Genomic DNA, 7,376 nt, shown 5'->3' with positions numbered 1-7,376 from the left:
ATCTCTGGCAAGGTCGGGCACTGTTGCTAGGGTTCCAGCACCCTAGAACAGCATGCAACCATCTCCTCAGGCTTGTGGCCTCCTGGGACTTCCACCTCCTTCCCAGGCAAGGGATTCTCCTCACTGTTTGTTGCTCCTTCTCAAACAGCCAGACTGTCTCCTCCTTTCCAAGAAACACAGCAGAATTCTTTTCAATGGCTTAGGCCTCAGGGGGGTGTAAATAGACTAGGATGTGTTTTTCAAGTCACCTTTCTTTTGTCCCAGAAACAGAAGTCTCTCCTGAGACAAGGAGGCACACGAGATCATGCTTTGTGAAACGGATGACGAATGAGAGGACCATGAGGAAAGAAAGCAAATTAATATCTCGGTGAATCACTTCATCACATAAACATTTAAGACAAGTAGAAATGAGATAGGCAAGGAAGATATGATAGGACATTCTAGGTCACCTGAGATTTTTGTTAGCCAATGTACAGACCCGTGTTACCCAAGTGTGGTTCTAGCACCAGCAACAACTGTATCACATAGTAGTTTGTTAGAGATATAGAACCTCATTGCACTCCCAACCCTGCTAATGAACACTAATAAATATGAATAACTGTACTTGCACAAGATACCCCAGTGATTCGTATGCATATTAAAGTTTGAAAACCACTGGTATAGAGGGCAAAAAGCAGAAAGTATGACCAGGGTACCATAAATAGATCATTTGCCTACAACACAGGGTTTGTACACCAGAAACAGTTTGACTTGTCAAAAAACAGTGACTGGTCCAGACAGTCCAGAGACTTGAAAGCCACATTCAAGGAATTAGAAGTTATGCTGTCATCATGCAGGGGTCATTGGAAGTTTTTGCACTGAAGAATACATAATCGAAGAAATGACTTAGGGAAGTTCTTTAGAAATATTGGAAGAAAGGATACCATATTTGAAAGAGCGTACTAATCTGTAGTCTCAAATCTCTGAAAAATATTCCTTCAGGTTCATCAGACACTTTCAGAAATACAAAAAAAAAGTCTCCCACCAGGCTTTTTCAGGCTGCTGGGAGACTACTAAATGTACTGACATGATGCAAAGATGTTCCTATTAATGATTTGAAAGAGTAATTTTAGCTCTTGGTGTCACTGGGTTCTACAAAGAGGCAGTGGAAGCTAGGATACTCGGGAAAAGAGAGATTGAATGTTCACAGCCACGAAACAGACAGAAAAAGTAGGGCAAACAGCAAATGTAGGGACCGAGGAACACAGTACATGGCTCTTTCAGGTTCCTTAACGCTGTAGTGTGTACCTTCTTTCACCTGCCCTTTGGCGATTTCACCTCTTATTTGAATTCTTACCTGAGGTAGGTCGGGATGCAGAATGGAGCTAGCTGTTGTCATCCTCTAGAAACAGCCTCTAGGTCAGTCATTTGCAACCATCACTGCACATTAGATCCACCTGGGGAGCTTTAAACACTCCAGCTTCCCAGCCATATTCCCAGACTAATCAAATGATTATTTCTGGTAGTTCTAACAATCAGCCAGGCATGGTTACAGTCACATAAATGCCCTCAAACTGAATATTACAGTTAAAAGAAAATATTCTTCTGGTTTAGTGTGTGAAACAAAATATAACGGTTACCATTTATTAGGTCTTTAATACGTGCCAATAACTGAGATCTGTGTTTCACGTGCATTATCTGTTTACCCTCCCATAACTGTGTGTCCAGTAAGATGTTTACCATAATCCCCAGGTTACAATGCAATAAACTGAGGCTCAAAGAAAAGAATGCATTTGCCTACACTCAGGAAGCAGTAAAGCCAGGAGTCAACCTAAAGGAGGAAAACATCGAGCCTGATCCTTGGTTCAAATCACAAATCCTGAGAATTATTTGTGAATTCATTCATCCTTCCTGTCCAAAGGCTATTGAATGCAAAGTATTTTTTTTTAATATTATGAAAATAATGCATTCTGCGATTCAGTTTGTAAATGATCAAATTTATTTTAGCATGATGGCCAATTCTAAATGCCATCAGGCCATAGTGTGGTGCCTTGCATATTTCAGGCATTCGACAAGAGCTTTTTAAATAGTGAAAAAGTGAATTCATGGGGACTTCATAAACGAATACAGAGGCATCTGATTAAATCAGTCCTATCACCGAAAAATGCCCACTAATATATTTTTAAGAGCCATTGTCAGTAGCCCCACCTTTTTTGGTTTACCTACCAAATATGGACTTAGTATTTGGGGTCCCTCTTGCTCTCTTTACTCCAGCCGCACTGGAGTTCCTCAATCTAACCAGTCTTTTTCCTATGTCAGAATAGAGGAGACGTCCCACTCACTGTCGTCTCCACTAGACTCTCCTCCTACTACCTTCCCTTCTTTCTACCCCAACACCATCACTACCTCTCTGTGCCCAGGTGATAACTGCAAATTCCCATTTAAATGTAATTTCTTTACGTAGCATATATTGACTTCTCAACACCCCTCCTTCCAAAATCTTTCCTCACTATTCCTTCTTTTCTTAAAGCACTTTCTCACAATTCATTATTAAGTGTCTCCTTGCAGGTTTCTTTATTCAGTAATTGATTCCCCCACTATAACATGCCTTCCTTGAGCAAAGGAATAATGTCTTGTTTACATTTCTAGTGCCTAGAAAACACTTGGCACACAGTAAGTGTTCAGTAAAAGTATTGAATATCAATGTTTTTAAGTATACAAGATTTAACTCCTAAAAATAGAATTGAGTTTTCTTAATTCTCAGTCTCACTAAGTGATCTAAATTATATATAGTTGTTTTCCTCCACTCCCGTGTTCTCAGTTGATACTTAAAAATAACTTAAAAATGTGGTGTTTCCATTCAGTAGCCTTCCCATTCAGTTTTTCTAAAAGCCATTTACCTGCAGGAAGTCACTGAGAATCAATAAAAAATTCAAGAAAATTCCTCAGAGACAGAAAGTAACCAGATGAGTCCATTTGTGTGTGTGTGTGTGTGTGTGTGTGTGTGTGTGTGTACGCGCGTGTGATATGTGAGTACGCACGTGCGCGTCTGTGGGCGTTCGCGCGCGTTCGATGTGACCTGTTAATCTAGGGGGGAAATATTTTACCTCAAATTAATTTCCTGGGATTTCACAATGAATTTTGAAAGGACTGGTTAATTTCCACATATAATTATGCAACTCTATTCCAGTAATTCACCTTAAGAGATATACAGTGATGACTCTGACTCCGTATTTGTATGAACAGTAGATTCCATTCAGTGCAGAATTAGTATGTACTCTGAGGAACTTTCTAGAATGTGTTCCTTATATATATTCTTGTCATCTGTTTACCCATTTAATCAATTAACTTCAACAAACATTGATAGCATGTCTACAGTATGCCTTACCCAATGTTCCGTGCTGTTGAAATGAAAAAGAATCCAATAACAAGGTAGTCAAAGAATTCCTAACAATGTCAAGATTATAAAATAAAACTCAGGATTTGAGGTAGGAGAGATGTTGGACTGGAAAAGTACAGGAGACAGCATGTTATAAAGTGAGATACTACGCACAACCAAGTATCTCACTTTAAGATCATCATGTATAAGTCCACAGCGAACGTCATATTCAACAGTGAAAGGTTGAAACCCTTTCCTCTAAGATCAGTGATAAAACAAGGGTGACTACTCTCACCACTCCTGTGCAACATAGTACTAGAAGTCCTAGCCAGAGTAATCAGGCAAGAAAAAGAAAGAAAAGACATCCGCATCAGATGGCAATTAGTTACATAGCTTAATAACAAGATCATCAGCTTTGAAATCATCTGACCTTTGTTTGAATTCTGGTTCTGATGTGTATTAGCTTTGTAACTTTCCATGGGCATATTACAAGTTACTTTGCTGAATTGTTATAAAGATTAAAGCATATAAGTATTTCACATAATGATTCTCAAAAATGTACAACTCTTACTGGTGATTGGAGGAAGGAAACAGCACTATTAAGTCAAGATAGAAAGATTCCTAGAGAAGGAAGGATTTGAAATGTAGTCACTCATTGAATATAAATTTTTATTTTAGACCTATTATGTGTCAGAAGCTTTGGGAATTGTGTTGAAGAAGACAGAAATGGTTTCTTGAAGTCTGCATTTTAATAGGAGAAGACAAACAATAAAAAAGATTAAAAAATCAGTTCAAAAGAGAAGAGAGTGAAAGGTTATAATGGGATAAAGACTTGACTAGAGGTGGAGAAGCATAGGGGCTGCCACTCTGGGTCAGGTCCTGTGTGAGATGAGATGTGGACATGCAGCCAGCCAAGATCTGGGGGAAGAGTATTCCAGGTGGAGGGACAGCAAAGACAAAGCTCAGGGGAAGAAGCCCACTTGGTGTGGATGGCCAGGGTTAATGGACTGGAGTGCTGGAGTGAAGGATGAAGAGAGTGATGGAGATGAAGTTCCAGAAATAATTTGGGGCTCTGACATGTAGTGTCTGGAAGGTCATGGGGCAAAAGGATTTGATTAGATGAACCTGCTACACCTCTTAAAGTTGTGCAGGAAAACAATGCAAGTAAACTACCTTAGAAGAATGAAACTGGAGCCTCAGGAATGAGACAAAGAAAAGTGAACCTGGCTGCAATATAAAGTCATCATCTGTATAAGTTCTTAGAATATTATGACTTTAGATTTAAGCAAAAGAAATTTGATGCCATAGTTGCTAGTTTTTATTAAAGGGTACCTATGGACTGTCAACAGAAGTTCATCACCCATTCTTATGCCCTCCAGGGCTCGTTTCTTCACTTTGGATTCAGTTTTCTTATTGGCCAAATCATAGTGAGAAACTTTTGACAAATCAGGCCCTAAACTATAGATGCATTATATTCTTCATGGAGAACCCTCCTAAAAATAAAGTGTTAGGGAGGTAGAATTTATATTTCCCAACAGTCTGTCTGCTTTGAACTCTTTGTATTACTCATCAAGAAACTTAGTATTTTTTTCTCTTACTTATTTCCCCTGCACTTTCCCAATCTCAGAGGCAGATTCAGTTTATATGTATGGATTCCACATGTATAGCATTAAAATGTGGGTGAAGAACGATAAATACTTTCAGAGCAAGTAGATATCATTTAAATAATACGTGGATGTTTTCAAAATCAATCATACTCTGTCATTTTGCTTTTTTTCTACCAGTTTTCAAGAAAAAAAAATAATTTTGGAACTTTCCTAAATTGTCAGAACCTTTTCTTTTATTAGCTGATAGTCACACCACCCTATAATGAGCATGGTTTTTTTAGTTCATCGGGAAGTGCCAACATGCTTTTCAATGTTACCATGTCCATATTCTGCCCTACCGCCTGTGGAGTTGTAGACACCATAATTGACCTCTGTGGTCTCTGTTTCTTGTATGTTTGTGAAGAGTAAATAAGCTAACATATATTAGTTCATGCACAGTGTTCAACACAGAATAGGTACTCAATAAATGCGGATTCCCTTTTCTTAGTTCAGAACATTTCTGCTCAATCAGGTTCCCTTACATCTTACATGCCAATGAAAATGCTGGTAGGACTCAGTCCTTCTACCCTGTTTCTTAGCCCTGGTGTTGTTTCGGACATAGGCACCTGTCCCAAATCCCTGATACCAAGCTTCTGACCAGGATAAATGTTTATTTCTCTAATTAATTTGGTGACTGATATCATCCATCTATTCTTGACCTTGATAATAACATTTCTTTACCTTCACACCGCCGATCCAGATTCATCACTACTATCTGGTCCCCACTTGGCACTCTCTATCTTTCTCAATTTACATTAATATTTGAGGATTTCTATACCTTACCTGTTTGGGTTCTTGTACAGCGTTTAATGTTACCACCGAGAGTCAGACAGACCTGAGATGGAATTTTGAATATGTTATTAACCAGTTGTGTGACTTTGGGCAAGTCCTTTAACTTTTTACAATCTTGGTTTCCTCATCTGAAAACTGTAGATGTCAAACCCAATCTCAGAGATTAATGTGAAGATTCAATGAAGTACAGCATATTAAATGTTTCAGCACAGTGGCTAGCGCAATTACATATTCAGGCAATCATTTCCTAATGGCACTGTGACACACATACACACACACACAGAAAGAGAGATAAATTTATTTCATCTTATCGCAGACCCAAACACTGCTAAAAATGATAATATTAAGAAATTCTGCCCTGGGCAGAATGAGGACGGTATCACCCATTTTACCTACATAAGGAAAGGAGTTAAATAATAGTTATAAAGTCAAAACAAGGTTATTTGAACTGACTTCACATTATGTGATTGTCAAAACGTGACAAAATATTAACCATAAAAATTAAAAAATCAATAAACCAAACAAACAGGAATTTATATTAGCTACCCGTGGTTTTCTGTATTCTAAATCCTACCTATCATTTAAGGAAAATACATTGAAAAATGCTTCTCTATCCTCTCCTTGGGATGTTTTCTTCTTTCTCAACTTACATCAGCATATGAACTTGTTCTATCCAAATGAGTCTTCACTGCAGTGAAAAGGATGCACACATATATTTTGAGGGAATTTATCTCAATGGACTCAAAAACCAAAAAAAAACAAAACAAAACAAAACAAAACAAACAACAATAAAAAACAAACAAACAAAAAACAGTCTGCACTGATGCACTGTAACACTGTGGATTGTCAACAGCAAAATTGTCTACCCTTGGATCATTCATCACATTGCCTAAGCAGAATTGCAATCTCAGAGGAAGTGGGAAGGGGATTAGAAATGAGAAGTGACATAAAATGATTAGTTCCACTCCACAAATGCAGGATACTGGCATGCTGAGGGCCAAGTCAAGTATCTCAGTTGTGAATTGGGTTTTGAATGTGTCTGTGATTTGCACCATGAGGAAAAATGAAGAGGACAAAAAAACACATTTTAGGACTGCATATGATGGCGAAAAAATCTTTTGTTGTTAGTGTTATATCCTGATAACTTTGTTGAACCTGCAGACTTACTCCCCCTCCCTGTCCTCCGTCCATGCTTCCACATATGTTTCTGTTAACTGTGCTACTAAAAATAAAATAAACACAACATAGTTACTATGAGTGAGAGGATTTAACACTCATTTTTCATTATGGCCTTCCCAAATTAGGGAAGGTTAAAAGTACCAGCCCTAGGGGCAGATGGGCTGAATGTGAATTTCAGCTCTGCCATTATTCACCCTGCAACTTGGGCAAGTTACTTAACCTTACTTTACAATTTCCTCATCTGATTAAAAAAAAGTATTGAGGATGATAATAGTACATGCTTTATAGGTTGCTCAGTTTTGCAGTTGTAGCATGAAAGCAGGCATAGAAAGTATTTAAATTACTGAGTATGGCTGTATTCCAATAAAACTTCATTTATAAATCAGGTACAGGGCTGGACT

Source organism: Rhinolophus ferrumequinum, chromosome 24 (assembly GCF_004115265.2).
Source record: "Rhinolophus ferrumequinum isolate MPI-CBG mRhiFer1 chromosome 24, mRhiFer1_v1.p, whole genome shotgun sequence".
Lineage (NCBI taxonomy): Eukaryota > Metazoa > Chordata > Mammalia > Chiroptera > Rhinolophidae > Rhinolophus > Rhinolophus ferrumequinum.
Note: the sequence above shows the minus strand (reverse complement) of the source record.